This window comes from Eriocheir sinensis, chromosome 9 (assembly GCF_024679095.1).
Source record: "Eriocheir sinensis breed Jianghai 21 chromosome 9, ASM2467909v1, whole genome shotgun sequence".
NCBI lineage: Eukaryota > Metazoa > Arthropoda > Malacostraca > Decapoda > Varunidae > Eriocheir > Eriocheir sinensis.
In genome coordinates, this window is record NC_066517.1 from 9167146 (window position 1) to 9188959 (window position 21814).

The 21814-nt window shown below is 42.8% G+C and overlaps 2 long non-coding RNA genes across 2 annotated transcripts in view; one reads left to right on the plus strand and one right to left on the minus strand.

Annotated features, from left to right (window-relative positions):
• The first annotated feature begins 1145 nt into the window (after positions 1–1145).
• LOC126995896 (uncharacterized) lies at positions 1146–1818 on the plus strand. The gene is made up of 2 exons (XR_007750814.1): positions 1146–1406; positions 1447–1818. It is a non-coding gene; the product is annotated as an uncharacterized LOC126995896 (long non-coding RNA).
• A 141-nt stretch (positions 1819–1959) lies between these two features.
• The window catches only part of LOC126995897 (uncharacterized), a 56400-nt gene continuing 36545 nt past the window's right edge, over positions 1960–21814 (minus strand). The window contains exons 2-3 of the long non-coding RNA XR_007750815.1: positions 4642–4809; positions 1960–2103 (exon numbers count right to left, since the gene is read on the minus strand). This is a non-coding gene — a long non-coding RNA (uncharacterized LOC126995897). The remainder of the gene's footprint in view (positions 2104–4641; positions 4810–21814) is intronic.

The following is a 21814-nucleotide window of genomic DNA, read 5'->3' on the forward strand; positions in this document are numbered from 1 at the left end:
ACAGCCTTTCTGACTTCGTCGAGAGAGGTGGGCTTTCGTCCATGAGTGGATCAGGATCCGACAACTGCAACCCAGTAACTGGAAGCTGCCTGTTAGGAGGGTCCGCCGTGTAGAACTGCTGAAAGTACTCGGCCCAACGAGCCCTCTGCCCTTCCACGTCCGACACGAGGCAGCCATCAGCTGTTTGGATAGCGCTCACCTGGGAGGGAGACTTGAAGCAGAGCTTCTTCAGGGCTCGGTAAGCAGGTTGCAAGTCATTCTCATTTAAGTGTCCCTTGACCTCCTCAGCAAGACCCCTGACATACCTCTCCTTGTCTCTCCTCAGGAGAGCTCTAGTCCTACGTGACAGAGCCCTGTAATGGTCCCGATTCCCAGCAAGTGTCTGGCAGCGCGTCTCTCCTCAATATTCTCCAGCATCTCCTCCGAGGCAAACCCACTCCTAGATCTCGAGCGCTTTCCAATACACTCCTTGGCAGCTCGAAGAGTCGCATTTGAAGGTATCCCACAGTTCTACAGGGTTCTCAAGGGAGCCGAGCACATTGAACTGTTTGAGACTGTCACTGCATAGTCTTGAGCACATGCCAAGTCTTTCAGCAGTCTAGAGCAGGGGAGAGACACTGAAAACTGAATGGCCGAAGCCGCCTTATAAAGCCGAAAAGTGCGCCATAGTGGACGCTGATTGGCCGGCTTAACAGCGCACGCTCATTGGCTCTCAGCACTGCAGAAATTTAAAAAGTTGTAAACCGGTCATGTGCCCACAGTCTGCACCGGGGCCACAGAAACGATCCTGGAGCCCTTCGGCAGGCCGCACCTAATGTTGAATGATGTAAAGTCCTGCGGCCGCACCAAGGGTGCTCATGGGCCGCAGGTTGGGGACCTATGCTCTAAAGGTTAAAGGTTACCCTGGCCTGGGTGTATGGGCTGGTGCCCCATCTGTACCATTACAGCTGCTCCCAAAACAAGGGTGTTGGGATTTCTTAGTAGGTGAATATAGTCAGAGAAGTGGCAGCCAGTCACCTTGTATCAATGTCTGTTTCACAGATGGAGGAAGGCAACGTTGAGCTGATGTCTGCCTCACTGAGGCCACCAAGTGTGTGGAGGAGTTTAGGTCTGCAGAGTGACTCAAGTCCTCAGGATGTCCAAGGCTTCAGAGGATACCAGGCTGAGGATCAATGGGGATTCAGTTCTTACTTCCGGACTTTATATTTTCTAAGGCTTATGGATTTACGCCTTTATATTTCCTAAGGCTTACGGTTATACTATAGTGTTACGTAGTGTTGTCGGGAGCATTTATTGGTGCAGCAGTTACTTGCATCCTGAGTGTTGCAGGGTGTGGCTGTTACTCTGCACTCGTGTACCCAGGCAGGTTTTTACACACCTTTTCAGGCACTTGTGTACCCAGGCAGGTTTTTACACACCTTTTCAGGCACTCGTGTACCCAGGCAGGTTTTTACACACCTTTTCAGGCACTTGTGTACCCAGGCAGGTTTTTACACACCTTTTCAGGCACTTGTGTACCCAGGCAGGTTTTTACACACCTTTTCAGGCACTTGTGTACCCAGGCAGGTTTTTACACACCTTTTCAGGCACTTGTGTACCCAGGCAGGTTTTTACACACCTTTTCAGGCAAGGTATTTTGCTTTCATATCTTCACCTTAGTTTCAGGATGTCATTTTCACCTTTTGTAGATTTTTTGTATATTGCAAACATTTATTTTACTAAACTTCTACAAATTTTGGTGATTTTCCTTCCATACTCTGTCTTTCACTACAGTGGTAATATATGTATATCTCCATAGTAAAACTCTAATGCTAATAATTCAGTTTCAATAATGACTCCATGGCTGCCGCGAAATGTGTGTAGTTTTGTTTTCCCTGAACGCTGTTGTAGTCTGAACATTGCCATTGTGGCCTGCCGGGCTGCCGAGGTGATCTCTTCGCTGATTGGACAGCAGCTTGAGGCAGCCTTGCTCCGGCTCATCTTGAGAAACTGGCCCTCCACACTGCATCTTGCCACTTTTTTCTGTAGCTCACACTTCTGCCTTGCAACTCTTACTTGGTGCCTTCTTCAGTGGACGGGAGAATAAGAGTGGACTGTGGATGGCTTGAAAAAACAAATTTTTAACTACAAAATAAGACACTATTTGAAGTCTGTCTCTTATATAAATGTTTCTAGTGCTTTATATTCCTATTTTTCATGAGATTGTTAAGGTAGTGCAAAAATAAACTTGCAGGTTACAGAGATGTTCTGAACACGGTGGCATCACCAGACTTTGAATTCATTGGGAGGGAAGGGAATTGTGCACATTTAAAAACAACTTGTAGGTGCAGCTCTCAGCATGTCATGTTTGCTTGGTAATGATTTTTTTAATACATTCATAATTCACTTTTATGCTATTATTAACTGATGAAGAAACTAAATATTGCATTACATAAGTGAGCTACAAAATCAATATCAATGGGGGCATACGCCGGGGGGTGCATCGCCTCGCCCACCCTACGGCACAGAGCCCAGGGGTCCCTCTAGGTGAGTCTCATGCAGGCCCCCTTCTCATCCCAAGTACCTCCTGGAAGGAACCATCGACTTCCTCTGCGGGCGCCCCCATGGCCTTCCTTCCCTCGTACACTCTTCACAAATTCATTCTCCCCCATTCTCATCATGTGTCCAAACCATCTCAGTGCACCACCCACTCCACACTCCACTCCCTTCACTGTCAACCCATACCAAACCATCTCAGCGCACCACCCACTCCACCACTCCACACTCCACTCCCTTCACTGTCAACCCATACCAAACCTCTCACACACACTTCCATTACCTCCATGCCATCCTGACACACCACACGCACCTCTTGTACAACTCATTTCCACTGCACGTATTCTGATTGCTGCGCTGCACTCCATGTCCACGTCTCTGATGCATGCGACAGAGTTGGCAGGATAATACTGTTCCTTGTTCCCCTCTTTACCGCCATGCTCACACTTCTTCCTCTCACAACTCTCCCCAATGCACCCACCACCTGTCTGCCCTTCACTGCTCTTTCCCTCACCTCACCTTCCATGCTTACATAAACTGTCCCTAAATATTTCACTCAGTCACCTCCTCCACTCTCTCCTCCCTAACCTTATCCTACACTTTGTTGTGCTCTCTGCTCTAACTCTGTATGGCTTTTGCAAAATCAATGACCTGTTCTCTCGCCCTCTCAAATACCATAACCTTGCTTTTCCAGCATTCACTCAGCTTCCTCCTACACACCCTGTCAAATGCATCCACTATCCTCTCTGTAGCGTCCCTCATTCTCTGCCAACAGTACTGTATCATCTGAAAACAGGTCCGCCACCAATGACTCCTCTGTACCTCTCACTTTCTGCCTTGTACCAAGTTCCCCACCTGGCTTTCATTTCTCTCACAGAACTGCCCATGTACAGTTACTTTCTTCATCCTCTCATTTAAAACCCTGCCATACACTTTTCCTGCCACTCTGAGTAGACTTATTCCCTGTAAATATTATTCACCTCTGCTTCCTTTCCCTTTGTTCAGCAGAACAACACTAGCCTTTCTTCAACCCTCAGGCTCCTCACCCTGTTCCTGTTCCTGTTACATATCCATAATATCCATTCCACAACTAAACCTCCTCCATACTTCAGCCGAGTGGCTAAGACTACCCACACGCTGTCCTGAAGACCCGGACTCTAGAAGAAACCGTCTAAGTGAATCAAGAATGAGTTCCGGGGCACAGCATGAGTGAGGAATAAATGGCGCCACTATAAAAATTGCCTGTGCCATGATGGATGGCTTAAATGACCACTAGGCCCCTGAAGAAAGCCAACCGGTGCTAGAGGCGAAGTTGTTAAAATACTACTAATAATAATCTGTTATGCCATCAGCTCCAGGGGCCTTTCCTACCTTTAACTTCTTCTTTGCCTCCTCTATCTCACCTCTCTCCAGCCTCCCTGTGGATCTGGCTGCCCCACACTGATCTTTATTCCTACACTGCTCACTTCCGCTCTCCCTCCCACACTCTTATTCATTACAGTTTCCTCTTTCCACACCTCCTTATCTCCTTATTCCCTCACAAGCACCCATCTCTCCTCTTCATGCTACAAATGTCACTCTTTCCTCCCTATTTCACTTTTATCTTCTTTCCAGCAAAGTTTTTGTTCTGGTATTTTGGTGATATTTTCCTTCCAAATCCTCATCCACTCTCTTTACTCCCTAACCAACTTCTTGCTCTCCTGTACTTCCTCTCCCATCCTCTCGCCTCCTCCATCATATTTCTCTCTAACATTTTCTTGTAGTTCCTTCTGTTCTCCTCAACTGCCTCTTTTCTATCTCATCTGTCCACCACACACCTTTCTTTCCTTTTCCACACGACCTATACCTGACCACTGAACTCAAACACCTCATTCACTCCCACACTGCAGAGGACCTACCACTGACAGCACAGTCTGGCCAACACCATGAATCCAAGAGAAACCTTCCAGATTAATGAAGACCAAACTACATATGTAAACCTTATATGTCAGTAACACTCCTTCCCAGATGATCAGTCACTAGAACTACCAAGCCTATCAATGAAACCAGAGGACAAACCTGCCTCTAGCTTTGTATAAATGAAGTACCCACTGTCTTCTGGCGTACCTGGCACCTCAGGCCGCCTCCTCTTGGGATGACACTAGACTGACTTCCTCCTCCAGTCTTGTCTTCAGGGTTTTGTAATGACTGTAGACTGACTGACTGACTTCCTCTTTCAGCCTTCTGGGTTTTGTAATTTCATCTTCGTCTTCTCCTGGTTGTCCCTGAGAAGGCCTGAAATGAACCAAAAAGGAAACCAATACAAGTTCACACAGGGAACAAGATATATAAATGCATAGGGAACTAGAAGATACTTGGGAATAATACTTATTTTATGCATAAGAAAGAAAATAGACAGAGCAATACTTCCAAGACTGGAGAGCAAGACAATACATTCTCCCCTTCTTCCCCCCCCCAAAAAAAAAGGAAAATTCTAAACCCTTTCACTAAGTTGTGGGGTCACTGGGCTTGGACGAGGCACTCAGAACAACGACACTTATCAACCGCAGAGTCTAAGAGGGAAGCATCTTATTGGTGGGTTATGTGGAGTGAGTGGAGGTAGTGGTGTAGGTGGAAGGTAGAACAGTTAACCCGTTCACTGCGGTTGGCACAGATTTCGCCTTCACTGGTAGCCTGGTAACATACAGTCCCAAATCCTTCTCTGCCTCTGTGGTGGATAGTGCAGTGTTTCCCATGTGGTACTGGTATGCTGGATATCCTCTCCCAAGGTACAGGACTGTACATTTTCTTCAATGAATTGTAGCAGCCACTTTTTGTTCCATTCCTGTAGCTTGGTGGTGTCTTCTTGTAGGAGGTTTGCATTCAAGGGGTTAAGGAGTACAAGTGGACTAAATATCAATGGTTACAAGTCACGAGTGGATAGAGTGAAGCAGTGGGGTATATTGCACCAGGAGCCACTGAGGACAGGACGAAGACAGATTGGTGAGTGGAGGTACAGAGAAAGTGGAGTTTTGAGAAGATTGAACTGGAGAAGATAAGCAACTGAAAAGGTGGAAGAGTAGTCGGCAATGATAGAAGTGGAAGAGAAGTATGTGGAGAGGTGGAAGAGAAGTGGAAAAAGGTGGAAAGGGAGGGAATTTGAGTGGAAAAGAAGGAAATTTGAGTGGAAAGGAAGGGAATTTGAGTGAAATGGAAGGGAATTTGAATGGAATGGAAGGGAATTTGAGTGGAATGGAAGGGAATTTGAGTGGAAAGGAAGAGAATTTGAGTGGAGGAAAGGAAGGGAATTTGAGTGGAAAGGAAGGAAATTTGAGTGGAGGAAAGGAAGGGAATTTGAGTGGAAAGGAAGGGAATTTGAGTGGAAAGGAAGGGAATTTGAGAGGAGGAAAGGAAGGGAATTTGAATGGAAAGGAAGGGAATTTGAATGGAAAGGAAGAGAATTTGAGTGGAGGAAAGGAAGAGAATTTGAGTGGAGGAAAGGAAGGGAATTTGAGTGGAAAGGAAGGAAATTTGAGTGGAAAGGAAGGGAATTTGAGGAGGAAAGGAAGGAATTTGAGTGGAAAGGAAGGAATTTGAGGAAAGGAAGGAATTTGAGGAAAGGAAGAGAATTTGAGTGGAGGAAAGGAAGGAATTTGAGTGGAAAGGAAGGAATTTGAGTGGAGGAAAGGAAGGAATTTGAGGAAAGGAAGGAATTTGAGTGGAAAGGAAGGAATTTGAGTGGAAAGGAAGGAATTTGAGTGGAGGAAAGGAAGGAATTTGAGTGAAAGGAAGGAATTTGAGGAAAGGAAGGAATTTGAGGAAAGGAAGGAATTTGAGGAAAGGAAGGAATTTGAGTGGAAAGGAAGGAATTTGAGTGGAAAGGAGGAATTTGAGTGGAAAGGAAGGAATTTGAGGAAAGGAAGGAATTTGAGGAAAGGAAGGGAATTTGAGGAAAGGAAGGAATTTGAGGAAAAGAAGGAATTTGAGTGAAAGGAAGGAATTTGAGTGGGAAGGAAGGAATTTGAGTGGAAAGGAAGGAATTTGAGTGGAGGAAAGGAAGGAATTTGAGTGGAAAGGAAGGGAATTTGAGGAAAGGAAGGAATTTGAGTGGAAAGGAAGGAATTTGAGGAAAGGAAGGAATTTGAGTGGAAAGGAAGGAATTTGAGGAGGAAAGGAAGGAATTTGAGTGGAAAGGAAGGAATTTGAGTGAAAAGGAAGGAATTTGAGTGGAAAGGAAGGAATTTGAGGAAAGGAAGGAATTTGGGTGGAAAGGAAGGAATTTGAGTGAAAGGAAGGGAGTTTGAGTGGAAAGGAAGGAATTTGAGTGGAAAGGAGGAATTTGAGGAAAGGAAGGGAATTTGAGTGAAAGGAAGGAATTTGAGTGGAGGAAAGGAAGGAATTTGAGTGGAAAGGAAGGGAATTTGAGGAAAGGAAGGGAATTTGAGGAAAGGAAGGAATTTGAGGAAAGGAAGGGAATTTGAGGAAAGGGAGGATTTGAGGAAAGGAAGGAATTTGAGGAAAGGAAGGAATTTGAGGAAAGGAAGGAATTTGAGGAAAGGAAGGAATTTGAGTGGAAAGGAAGGAATTTGAGTGGAGGAAAGGAAGGAATTTGAGGAAAGGAAGGAATTTGAGTGGAAAGGAAGGAATTTGAGTGGAAAGGAAGGAATTTGAGTGAAAGGGAGGAATTTGAGGAAAGGAAGGAATTTGAGGAAAGGAAGGAATTTGAGGAAAGGAAGGGAATTTGAGTGGAAAGGAAGGAATTTGAGGAAAGGAAGGAATTTGAGTGGAAAGGAAGGAATTTGAGTGGAAAGGAAGGAATTTGAGGAAAGGAAGAGAATTTGAGGAAAGGAAGGAATTTGAGTGGAAAGGAAGGAATTTGAGTGGAAAGGAAGGAATTTGAGTGGAAAGGAAGGAATTTGAGTGGAAAGGAAGGGTATTTGAGGAAAGGAGGAATTTGAGTGGAAAGGAAGGAATTTGAGTGGAAAGGAAGGAATTTGAGGAAAGGAAGGGAATTTGAGGAAAGGAAGGAATTTGAGTGGAAAGGAAGGAATTTGAGTGAAAGGAAGGAATTTGAGGAGGAAAGGAAAGGAATTTGAGTGGAATGGAAGGAATTTGAGTGGAAAGGAAGGAATTTGAGGAAAGGAAGGAATTTGAGGAAAGGAAGAGAATTTGAGTGGAAAGGAAGGAATTTGAGTGGAAAGGAAGGAATTTGAGTGGAAAGGAAGGGAATTTGAGGAAAGGAAGGAATTTGAGTGGAAAGGAAGGAATTTGAGGAAAGGAAGGAATTTGAGTGGAAAGGAAGGGAATTTGAGGAAAGGAAGGAATTTGAGGAAAGGAAGGAATTTGAGGAAAGGAAGGAATTTGAGGAAAGGAAGGAATTTGAGTGGAAAGGAAGGGAATTTGAGGAAAGGAAGGGAATTTGAGGAAAGGAAGGAATTTGAGGAAAGGAAGGAATTTGAGTGGAAAGGAAGAGAATTTGAGGAAAGGAAGAGAATTTGAGGAAAGGAAGGAATTTGAGTGGAAAGGAAAGGAATTTGAGTGGAAAGGAAGGAATTTGAGGAAAGGAAGAGAATTTGAGGGAAAGGAAGAGAATTTGAGTGAAAGGAAGGAATTTGAGTGGAAGGAAGGAATTTGAGTGGAAAGGAAGGAATTTGAGTGGAAAGGAAGGACTTTGAGTGGAAAGGAAGGAATTTGAGTGGAAAGGAAGGGAATTTGAGTGGAAATGAAGAGAATTTGAGGAAAGGAAGGAATTTGAGGAAAGGAAGGAATTTGAGGAAAGGAAGGAATTTGAGGAGGAAAGGAAGGAATTTGAGGAAAGGAGGAATTTGAGTGGAAAGGAAGGGAATTTGAGTGGAAAGGAAGGGAATTTGAGTGGAGGAAAGGAAAGGAATTTGAGTGGAAAGGAAGGGAATTTGAGTGGAAAGGAAGGGAATTTGAGTGGAGGAAACTCATGGAATTTGTGTGGAAAGGACGGGACTTTGAGTGGAAAGGAAGGAATTTGAGTGGATAGGAAGGAATATGAGGAAAGGAAGGGAATTTGAGTGGAAAGGAAGGAAATTTGAGTGGAAAGGAAGGAATTTGAGGAAAGGAAGGAATTTGAGTGGAAAGGAAAGGAATTTGAGTGGAGGAAAGGAAAGGAATTTGAGAGGAAAGGAAGGAATTTGAGTGGAAAGGAAGGAATTTGAGGAAAGGAAGTGAATTTGAGTGGAAAGGAAGGGAATTTGAGTGGAGGAAAGGAAGGGAATTTGAGGAAAGGAAGGAATTTGAGGAAAGGAAGGAATTTGAGGAAAGGAAGGGAATTTTAGTGGAGGAAAGGAAAGGAATTTGAGTGGAATGGAAGGGAATTTGAGTGGAAAGGAAGGGAATTTGAGTGGAAGGAAGGAATTTGAGTGGAGGAAAGGAAGGAATTTGAGGAAAGGAAGGAATTTGAGTGGAAAGGAAGGAATTTGAGTGGAATGGAAGGAATTTGAGGAGGAAAGGAAGGAATTTGAGTGGAAAGGAAGGAATTTGAGGAGGAAAGGAAGGAATTTGAGGAGGAAAGGAAGGAATTTGAGTGGAAAGGAAGGAATTTGAGGAAAGGAAGGGAATTTGAGTGAAAGGAAGGAATTTGAGGAAAGGAAGGAATTTGAGGAGGAAAGGAAGGAATTTGAGGAAAGGAAGGAATTTGAGTGGAAAGGAAGGAATTTGAGGAAAGGAAGGAATTTGAGTGGAAAGGAAGGAATTTGAGTGGAAAGGAAATGAATTTGAGTGGAAAGGAAGGAATTTGAGGAGGAAAGGAAAGGAATTTGAGTGGAAAGGAAGGAATTTGAGGAAAGGAAGGAATTTGAGTGGAATGGAAGGAATTTGAGTGGGAAAGGAGGAATTTGAGTGGAAAGGAGGAATCTGAGTGGAAAGGAAGGAATTTGAGTGGAAAGGAAGAGAATTTGAGGAAAGGAAGGAATTTGGAGTGGAAAGGAAGGAATTTGAGGAAAGGAAGGAATTTGAGTGGAATGGAAGGGAGTTTGAGGGAATGGAAGGAATTTGAGTGGAAAGGGAGGGAATTTGAGTGGAAAGGAAGTGAATTTGAGTGGAAAGGGAGGGAATATGAGTGGAAAGTGAGGGAATTTGAGTTGAAAGGAAGGGAATTTGAGTGGCAAGGAAGAGAATTTGAGGAAAGGAAGGAAATTTGAGTGGAAAGGAAGGAATTTGAGGAAAGGAAGGAATTTGAGTGGAAAGGAAGAGAATTTGAGTGGAAAGGAAGGAATTTGAGGAAAGGAGGAATTTGAGTGGAAAGGGAGGAATTTGAGGAAAGGAAGGGAATTTGAGTGGAAAGGAGGGAATTTGAGGAAAGGAAGGAATTTGAGTGAAAGGAAGGAATTTGAGGAAAGGGAGGAATTTGAGTGGAAAGGAGGAATTTGAGGAAAGGAGGGAATTTGAGGAAAGGAGGGAATTTGAGGAAAGGAAGGAATTTGAGTGGAAAGGAAGGGAATTTGAGTGGAAAGGAAGGGAATTTGAGTGGAATGGAAGGGAATTTGAGTGGAAAGGAGGAGAATTTGAGTGGAGGAAAGAAAGGAAATTTGAGTAGAAAGGAAGGGAATTTGAGTGGAAAGGAAGAGAATTTGAGTGGAAAGGAAGGGAATTTGAGTGGAAAGGAAGGGAATTTGAGTGGCAAGGAAGGGAATTTGAGTGGAAAGGAAGGGAATTTGAGGAAAGGAAGGAATTTGAGGAAATGAAGGAATTTGAGTAAAAGGAGGGAATTTGAGTAAATGGAAGGAATTTGAGTGGAAAGGAAGGAATTTGAGTGGAAAGGAAGGAATTTGAGGAGGAAAGGACGGAATTTGAGGAAAGGAAGGAGTTTGAGGAAAGGAAGGAATTTAAGTGGAGGAAAGGAAGGAATTTGAGTGGAAAGGGAGGAATTTGAGTGGAAAGGAAGGAATTTGAGGAAAGGAAGGAATTTGAGGAAAGGAAGGAATTTGAGTGGAAAGGAAGGGAATTTGAGGAGGAAAGGAAGGAATTTGAGGAAAGGAAGGAATTTGAGTGGAAAGGAAGGAATTTGAGGAAAGGAAGGAATTTGAGTGGAAAGGAAGGAATTTGAATGGAAAGGAAGGAATTTGAATGGAAAGGAAGGAATTTGAGGAAAGGAGGGAATTTGAGTGGAAAGGAGGAATTTGAGGAAAGGAAGGAATTTGAATGGAAAGGAAGGGAATTTGAGTGAAAGGAGGGAATTTGAGGAAAGGAAGGAATTTGAGGAGGAAAGGAAGGAATTTGAGTGGAAAGGGAGGAATTTGAGTGGAGGAAAGGAAGGAATTTGAGTGGAAAGGAAGGAATTTGAGGAAAGGAAGGAATTTGAGTGGAGAAAGGAAGGAATTTGAGTGGAAAGGAAGGAATTTGAGGAAAGGAAGGGAATTTGAGTGGAGGAAAGGGAGGGAATTTGAGTGGAAAGGAAGGGAATTTGAGTGGAGGAAAGGAAGGGAATTTGAGAGGAGGAAAGAAAGGGAATTTGAGTGGAAAGGAAGGGAATTTGAGTGGAAAGGAAGGGAATTTGAGAGGAGGAAAGGAAGGGAATTTGAGTGGAAAGGAAGGGAATTTGAGTGGAGGAAAGGAAGGGAATTATTTGAGTGGAAAGGAAGGGAATTTGAGTGGAAAGGGAGGGAATTTGAGTGGAAAGGAAGGGAATTTGAGTGGAGGAAAGGAAGGGAATTTGAGTGGAAAGGGAGGGAATTTGAATGGAAAGGAAGGGAATTTGAGTATTTAAAATTCAGCCAAGCACATGTTGCGTTTCTACAGTGCCAGATGATAGAAAGTATATGCTAAGTATGGCAGGGCGGTTTGTGGTAACGACCGTCATCGCTGTTCACGAGGCGTGGTCATTTACAGGGGTGGCAGGGGTCGGCAAGGGGTAAGGGTGGGGGTCACGATCCAAGTAGGGCAAGTAGGTAAAAGAAAATGCAAGTAAACAATATATAAATAAATAAATCACAGGGGAGGGGCGACAGGAATACGGAGAGGGAGGTTGTGGGATGTATTAAAAGGTCAGTGCAGACAACGATGGTAAGTAGAGACATGATGGGTGGACATGATGCTGCTGGCGTACACCCGCGGACACCTCAAAACGGAAGCCATGCCGGTCGTTAGCACAAAGCATGTTAATAGTTGTACCATCACACTATATAGGGCGGTATCACAAGGCACCTTCGCTTCTCACATTGAATATTTCTAAAGGTCAAAGAATGGATGAATCGGGTCCTAATGAGTGTTTCTTTGAAGTTCATGCTACTGAGGAAGGATCAAACTACCACCAGGGTCATGAAACTACTGATGGAAATGCCGTCAAATCATACGAAAGCCTTGTCAAATATGTGAACTTGGGCGGCGAAATGTTTTAAAATACGACCCATAGTATGTATTTCCTGGGGGTTGTGATGGCAGGCTCCTCCCTTCTCCTTTGCTGCACACCTCCAACAACAAACTATCAATCAGTCCTGCCATACCCAGCATATACTTTCCAATTATGAGACAGAGACAGAGACAGAGACAGAGACAGAGAGAGAGAGAGAGAGAGAGAGAGAGAGAGAGAGAGAGAGAGAGAGAGACCGGGGCAGTCCCTTTTTCCTTTTCCTCCCTTCGCTCATCGCCTCCCGTTTCACCTCCCTCCTCTACTTCTTCACTCCCTTCTGTTTCTTCTATTTCATCATCACCATCTTCACCTCTCCCTTTACGTCAACAACCATCACGTCATAGCCACACTTCCCTCCGACTATTGACAATTAATTTCCGTAGTATCAAAAACAAAATAGCCCAATTACACCATCTAATTACCTCACATGACCTCGACACCATATGTGAATTTGGCTGTATAGAAACCTTGATCACCGACCAAGGGAGAGAATTTGTCAACGAACTGAATGATATCATATGTGCCAAGTTACAGATAGATCACAGAATTGCTTCAGCCTATCATCCACAAACAAATGGATTGCAGGAGAGATTTAATCAAACCCTCGAAAGAGCTCTTATCCAATGTGTTAATGAAAAACAGAACGATTGGGATTTGCACATAAAGAGAATCCTATTCGGATATCGTACTTCGGTCCACCCCAGCACTGGTGTTACTCCTTTCACTGCAATGTTTAGGAGAAAGCCCGTGCTTCCAGTCTACCTAGATACTGAGTCATATGAGGCGGCAGGAACTAGGGTAACGACAGCAGAGGCTTAAAGAGAGAGTGTTGCCAGAAAAAAAGGCAGCTGATGAAAAAATCACTATGAATATTGCTAAAGCTCAAAACAGACAAAAGAAGAACTATGATGCAAGACATACATCTAAATACAATGAAATAGTTGAGGGCTCATTAGTACTATTAAGAAACAACAAAAATAATCACCGAATGGGAGGAAAACTAGAAGCAAAATACATAGGCCCGTATGAAGTTGTTTCTCTTGTAAGCAAAGGACGCGCAAAACTGAAAAACGTTGCATCAAATAAAGAGCTAAAAAACTTGTACCACATAGTGAATTTAAAGGTGTACAAACAAAATGACACGAACGGTTTAAGGCAAGAAGATGACATCACTGGAGCAGAACCGTGCAACGCATCTGTGAATGAGCAGCAGCAATATCCTGAACAAACGGGAGTCCTACATATTCCAGCAGAAGAGAAAGTAATTTTACTCATGTTTGCAGATGAGAAAGCTGCCAGAAGGGTGGAAGCAGAAGGAAAATAAGTCACAGAAGATGAAATAGAGACAAAACCAGAGAAGCTTCCTGGCATGCTTGTCATGAGAAGACAAACACTTAAATGTGTTTACAAATATATGGATGAAGATGCAATTACAACGCTTCATGCAACACTTAAGGCAAAGGAGGACGACATTCCTGGGGCATGGCTATGTCAAGAATGTACAGGAATTACGGCAGATGGACGCGAAGTGGTCGAGTGCGAACCATGTTTTGAATGGTACCACACTGCCTGCCTTGGAACAACACAAAACTATAAGGCCTCATGGAGTTGTTTTAAGTGTAATCCAATCCCACAATCAAAAAGACAAAGGATAAAATGAATGAACACTCCTCAAAAATCCGTTATTTTAATTGCTTTTAAGTACTTTTATCTAGCCCTCCAATAAAGACTTCTTTTACCCTGAGCCTTATAATCTGATTATGACAAGTATAATGAGGCATCACCATTGTTCTATCTGAAACTGCTTTTGACTCCAACGTAGACAATAATGAAATAGTATCAGTAACTACGGAACATGACGGATGATATGGTTTAATATTATGATGTGCTGCCTACATACTATCGGTGAGTACTCTGCCATATAAATTCAACACATTATTAGTACTACACAAGTACCACTAAATTACCAGACTACATAAACTAATATGATTCTGATGTAGAAAAAATTCCTATTATTTTGTCAAACTTACCGTTGATTATGTAATTCATTAAAATAGTTGCTGTGTAAGGGGGGGAGAAATGGCCTATAGGGGGAAAAATTGGTCTGAAATTCCCCCCGGGGGAATAACAGCCCGGGCTGCTTTTCCCGGGGGGAAATCGAGCCTAGGCTAATTTTCCCTGGGGGAATTTCAGTCAGGGGGGAAAAACTTCCTGCTACACCAGTAGGCATCTTCCTGGTGATGGCAAGGCTTCTTCCAGGTGGGCCTGATATATATATATATATATATATATATATATATATATATATATATATATATATATATATATATATATATATATATATATATATATATATATATATATATATATATATATATATATATATATATATATATGTGTATATATATATATAAATATATATATATATATATATATATATAAATATATATACCGGTCCACTACTGAACTACAACAAAAAGGCATAATGTAGGCTATTTAGTACTGGCCCTATGTACATTTGCTTCTTATGGCCCGATTGCAGAATATTTATATCGGCCTTATATTGGCCCGATAAATAAAATCCTCGAACTACAACAAAAAGGCATAATGTAGGCTATTTAGTACTGGCCCGATGTACATTTGCCTCTTATGGCCCGATTGCAGAATATTTATATCGGCCTTATATTGGCCCGATAAACAAAATCCTTTATGCCAAAGTTCCGTTATTTGCCGGTATCTGCCCGGACTTCCGATGTTTGCTGGGCAAACTACCTGGCTCCCAATTTCTTTCACTCAAATCTACCTGAAAATTTTCCCACCCTACATCTCTCAGTCTCCACTTCTTTCTGTCCTTTTCTTTCATTTCATTTCTACCGTTCAGCCCGCACTCCACGGTCAACATATTATGATCAGACACAATATCAATCATTCCCTCTTCATCTATCCACATGCGAGACACACATTCACGCATTCTCCCATTTACCAGTACATAATCAATCGCAGACTCCTGATTTCTTGCACTCCAGGTCACACGTCCCTCAGCCAGAGTTTCATTCAGGTTCTCTAAGTCCATTTCACTTACAAACTCGGCTAGCATTTCTCCATTCCGATTTATATACGTTCACCTAACATACCTGTATGTGCATTCATATCACCCATAACAATCACTCTCTCTCCTGCAAGCTCTCTCACAACTTTTCTAAGAATATTGTATTTTCCCCTGTTTTCCCTTACTGCTCTTTCACCCTCTACAGTCATATACACAACAACCATTACTACTCTTTCTAGTCTGCCCTTCTTATTCTTGCATTCCACACTCATGGCCAATACATCTTCACTGCTAGCACTGTTACCTACATCCAGCACTTCCACCTTCAGATTCTCATTCTTGCGGTGGAGGAAGGCTACGCCTCCTCCCATCTGAATCTAGGTACACAGAAAAAATAAAGAATCAAGAAGGACCTAAGAAGATGTGCAAAGAGGAGATTTGATTGATTGATAGTTTATTGTTGCAGATAAACAAGAGGAGAAGGGAAAAGAAGAAAACAGGGAAATAAAATAAAGAAATGGGAAAATAGGTCAATCGGAAAGGATAAAATAGGAAAGTCTGAATATAGGGAGACAGAAAAGTGAAACAATCAAGAAGGAGCCAAGAAGCTATAAAGGAAGGAGAAGAAGAAGAGGAGGAGGAAGCAAACCAGTCCCTGTGACATCAAGATCAAGGTCGAGGTCCGTCAGCGTGCCTGAAGTGCCCTGGCAGTGTTTCTCGTGGAGGAGGAGGAGCCTCGGCGTGCAGGCCCCAGGGTGAGTGTGCGGGTGGTGGAGGGCCAGGGTGTGGACGGCTACACTTGGGACAGGAAAGAGGGAGGGCCAGGTGTGGACGGCTACACTTGGGACAGGAAGGAGGGGAGGCCAGGTGTGGACGGCTACACTTGGGACAGGAAGGAGGGAGGGCCAGGGAGTGGACGGGCGACACTTGGGAGAGGAAAGAGGGGAGGCCAGGTGTGGACGGGCTACCCTTGGGACAGGAAGGAGGGGAGGGCCAGGATGTGGACGGGCTACACTTGGGACAGGAAGGAGGGGAGGGCCAGGGTGTGGACGGGTACACTTGGGACAGGAAGGAGTGGAGGGCCAGGGTGTGGACGGGTACACTTGGGACAGGAAGGAGGGGAGGGCCAGGGTGTGGACGGGCTACACTTGGGACAGGAAGGAGGGGAGGGCCAGGGTGTGGACGGGCTACACTTGGGACAGGAAGGAGGGGAGGGCCAGGGGGTGGACGGGCTACACTTGGGACAGGAAGGAGGGGAGGGCCCGGGTGGACAGGCTACACTTGGGACAGGAAGGAGTGGAGGGCCAGGGTGTGGACGGGTACACTTGGGACAGGAAGGAGGGGAGGGCCAGGGTGTGGACGGGCTACACTTGGGACAGGAAGGAGTGGAGGGCCAGGGTGTGGACGGGCTACACTTGGGACAGGAAGGAGGGAGGGCCAGGGTGTGGACAGGCTACACTTGGGACAGGAAGGAGGGAGGCCAGGGTGTGGACGGGTACACTTGGGACAGGAAGGAGGGGAGGGCCAGGGTGTGGACGGGTACACTTGGGACAGGAAGGAGGGGAGGGCCAGGGTGTGGACGGGCTGTACTTGGGACAGGAAGGAGGGGAGGGCCAGGGTGTGGACGGGCTACACTTGGGGGTATTATTCTAGTGTTTGCCCATACTCACCCCTCGCAACCAAAATTGGCTAGGGGGCCATTGAGACTTCGGGGAATGCGGTGGTAAACATGAAATGCGTTGCAAATGCATAGTTTTTGAGTTATGAGGGGTTGAAAAATACCCTAGATGTAGGGAAATTCCTTACAATTACTAAGATGTAGGGAAATTTCATACATTCCGGGTTTTTTTTACAACGTACGGAAACCACGCAAGGTAATTATTGAAAATCACTCCGCACCTCGAAAATACGATATTACGCCTCCATATTGTACTTAAGGGCATATTATACATACGGACGATGTGTTTACATGGCGACACCATTGCAATATGAGCAGCGTTGCCAACAATCCGGTTAGCAATGATACGCTATGTGAGACCAGGTCCACCATGCGTTGTTATTATTATTTTTTTGGTGTGAACACGCACCTTTACCTAATACTATTTCCGATAATACGCTTGGTTAGCGATGGTACGCTTTGTTAGCCATTAGCCCACGCATGTGAGACCAGGTCCACCACGCGTGGTTATTTTTTTTTTAGAACACGCACCTTTAACCCGCAAACTGCTGTACGCCTTCTGGGCGGCTGAGCGGTAAGCTGCTGTAAGCCTTCTGGAAGCGGGCTTTTCAAACAGGCGCCAAAAAGTTTCCGCCGCGGCTTCAGATACTGCCAGAAAAACATTTTTGTGACAGAAAAATCTAAAAAATATGCAGGATACAACACATTTCGAGCTACAGATATGTGTATTGTAATATTTATGACACGTTTATGTAACTTAGATATCATTTATTGAAGGTCAATCTCTCGCTGATATAGCCGCACTAGGCGACGCACTCAGAATCTCAGTCCCGCAGCTTACGGGTTAAGAGGGGGGGGTCCAAGGGGGGGCGCAGCCCCCCCTTGGTTAGCAGGGGGGTCGAGGGGGCAGAAGCCCCCTCGTTAGCTAATTAGTTAGTTAGCGGGCCGCAGTCTCCTGAGCGGCCCAAACAGACAAAATACTAGCTTGGAGGTTTTGTATTTTTTTGCCCAGGGCTTTATTTTGCTCTCCAGCAGCTTAAGAATGATTTAACTTGCTGTTAAATAATTGTTAGTAGCTATTTTGATTTCTGGTCTTAAGATAAGTGATTTTCAGACGCCCTCTCGCTGGAGAAGGCGTCTGTAAATCACTTATCTTAAGACCAGAAGTCAAAATAGCTATACCAGGTAGGTTTTTAAGCTAACAATTATTTAACAGCAAGTTAAATCATTCTTAAGCTGCTGGAGAGCAAAATAAAGCCCTGGGCAAAAAAATACAAAACCTCCAAGCTAATATTTTGTCTGTTTGGGCCGCTCAGGAGACTGCAGCCCGCGGCACATTCGCCCCTCAGTGGTCACACACACTACACACAGATGCAAACCTTAAAACCTTACCAGCAAAGGGTAAATACATTTTTTTTCTATCAGCAGGTACCACGTTTGGACATTTGGCTCCAAACGACAGCCAGTATTATTTTTTCCCGAAATAGAAAAGAGAAACCGAGTTAAGTCCAAACTACTTGTCTTCGAGTCGCCGCTGGATAGCCAATATGGTCCCTTGACGCACTGTACTCCTGAAAAAAAAATCTCCTTCAACTCATGCAGGATAGCATTATTTATGGTACCTTTCCTCAACTATTTCTTCATTTTGCCAACAAAAATCACCATTATCTGTGAAAAATAAATAAAACAGGAAACAGAATATTCAAAAATAAATTAACTAACTCTTCAATTCCAATATTAGGGAAGTAAAAACTGAACTGAAAAAAAAAAAAACTAATGAACAATAATAATGATAATAATAATAATAATAATAATAATAATAATAATAATGATGATGATGATGAATACAGTATTAACTGCATGAAACATTGCAAGAAGTTAAGGGGATTCAAACAAACTGAAAATAACAAATCCAGTAATCTTTTCCTTGGAGAATCTTTTGTAATGCATGAGATGAAATTCCTTCCATTACTTTCCCAGTAAAAAAGAACCGTATACAAATACTTAAGCCATACTCTGACATGGCTATTGTGATCAATCACCTAACTAAGATCTAGCTATCTATGTCTGACAAAACACCATTTTGTGATGAATGTGCTGAATCATTTGACTGGGATTTCAACCTTTGTGCTCTACCTCCACAACGATCGCTGGAACAACGGAGATATTTCATAATTGTTTGACCAATCTCCTTCTCATCTGTAGAAAATTGTGGCTTCATGAGCAGCACTCCTGTCAAAAAATAATGTGATGTAAATATATTAACTATACATTATTAATTCTGTAAAATCTAATGGCCACTGAAAGGCTGCTGTTCCCCTACTCTAGACCTTCTCATCACCTCCTCATTAGTCACCCTGTCATCCCAGTCAGGTGTTACTTAAATAGGGAAGGTTACAGTGGCGTAGCTACGGGTGGGTGGGAAGCCAATAACCCCCAGGTGCCTAACCACTGGCCAGTGGGCACAGCTGCCATACGGCAAGGGAACGGTGTTCCACCATGTAGGACGGAGGAAGCATGCAGGAACATTATGAATAATTTCTACTCATGACTTACTCTCGAACTCAAGTACAATAAATATTTTTCCTCTGCTTGAAAGAAAGTATAAGATTTATCAAACTATCTCTCTGATGCCTCACTCCATTCAGGAACGTCTAACAAAGAGGTGGCCACAGCAGAAGAGCTTCCAATTTTTCTTTATTCACCTGGAGGATAGTTTCTTTGAATTGTTTATGGGAAGAAAACAATATATTCAATGTTTATGATAACCAACATAGCAGTCTTCTAATACCAACATCAAGTATTATTTAGCATTTCTTAAGTTGGACTGTTCTAATTACATGATTCATATATACTTGAAATTGTACTCACCACACACCAGTTGACAAAGCTTTGTTGACTTGAATCCTATCTTGGTGAAATTCTCCTTTGTTTTCCAACACTTCTTGCCCTCCCAATTGAATTTCTGTTGCAGTCGATTTGACATGACAGTATCCAAAATTGACTTTACTGCAACTCTCAATGTAGTTCCTCCCAAAACCTTCAGCCGTTGTACCTAAAACATATAACTTAGATAATAATATGTTCTTTGTTATTTTTTATCATGCATTTGAAGTATTTTCCCAACATACAGTTCGCTTGATTTAACTACGACTAGAGTGTGATCAACTAGTTTTGCAAACTCAAACTAAAAGAACCTGACTGCGTCTTTCACACACAGTTAGGCTAAAATATGTAAAACATTATTCCAGTTTATTTTGTTATCATTCATTGTTACACAACCTTTGGTAATCATTACCAAGGGGCCTCTAGATGCATAAACACAATCAAAAAATAAATAAAAGGGATCACTTAAGTAAACTTAAAACAAGGGACAAGAAAGGAAAAAAAGGAAAACTTTAAATGGTTTCTTAATTTAATAACAAAAGAAATTATATTAATACATCAAAACTGAAAGTGAAATATTTACAAGTTCCAAAAGATAAGTCCAGTTACTACTTTAAGATAAAATAAGCACAACAGTAAAGTACGGTAAATAAATAAAATCACAAATATGAAGACACAAATAAATCCTACAACATAACACCTAACCCGCAGACACACACACACTAAGTTACCGGGGAAATTCACATTATGTTGTACTTACACAAGACTAGAGAGGAGCGGTAGGGGAAGGGAGGGACCAAGGCACCTGGAATGCTGAAGTGAAGTGAAGGCAAGAGAAGGACTTTTTATACAATTCAAAAGAGGGAGGGAAAGAAACACAAAGGGGTGGAACAAAACCTTATTTTACACATAATTTAGGGCAGGGATTGGTCACAATTAGTGGGCGGAGAAGTGAGTGGACACGATGACAGGGTATGGGCAGTGTATGGAGGTCATTGTAGGTCACACCCAAACATGGATAGTTTTCTGTGAGTGGCTCAGGAGAAGGGTATGGGAGGAGTTAAGGAAAAAAGCAAAACAAACAAACATTTTTTCTATGAACGGGTGAGGGGAGGGAGACTGGGATGGACGAGCAGCTGCAGGACACGTGTTGTTGACATGATGCCGTAGGGCTAAAGGGGCACAACAAGACACAAGTTGAGACATAAATAGACGGAAACAAGATACTGGACACACAATGATATAGTTGTAGGACATACATACACACAGACAGACACAAGTAAATATCATAAAAATAGCATGGATCGCTACACGTAACATCATTCAAATAAAGTGTTAATAAAATTATTAATTTTACTTACCATAAGCTCTTTAAATTCTTGATCAGATGTCAGTCTTCCTGCAAGAGCATCAAATCCTGAAGTGTTTCAATTGGTAGTACATCATCAACAGCAGTAAAGTCATATTCCTGTGATGATGATGATACCGACTGCATTGTCAACAGCTGGTGTAGCATATCCTTCTGCGTTGCCATTAGTTGTTGAAGCAGTTTAGTTTGATCTTCCATGCGTGTCTCACATCTTGCTAAAGCAAGTAGAATAGTCTTCAATTCTCAAAGAAAAGTTGCCATAGAAATTTCAGATTCAGATTTCTAAGTCACTAGAACAAGCAGAATAGTATGTAGAATAGTATGTAATGAAATATCACACAGTGATTTTGTTGTTAGTCAGCCTTTAACTCCAGACCATACCTTACCATGGTGGCTTAGTCCACATTGGTAAGCCCATGTATCTTGTGTAAAGTGCATGTTAAGGTTACTGTAGCGTTAGAATGGCTATAGATATAAGTGTAATCTGTAACCAGTGTGACCTATGTCTATCAGGTGCCTTAGGATATACTTGTGTACATGCCAGACTGTAATGTTAACATTACTGTAGTGCTGGAATGGCCGTGTGTAGATTTGATTTGTGACCAGTGTGATAAATTCAACTATGTCCATCAGTTCCTGGAATAGATTTGCATGCAATCATTCTGGTCTACAGGTACTCTGATTAGAGTGTATAGGTTCAGTAAGTCTTTTAAACAATGATGTCATGTATGAAGCTTGAAAAAATTCCAGTTTCACTACTATTTCACGAGAATTTTTTTTCATGAGGTATACTAATTGAATATCTAAATTACTTATATGAAACATGATAACCAATGTATACAAATTAAGCTTTTATCAATATTGCAAAAAAGTTCAAAGATAAATGTAAGATATTACAGTTACACCCAAAATGTTTATGCAAAGTTAGCAGCATCACTTACG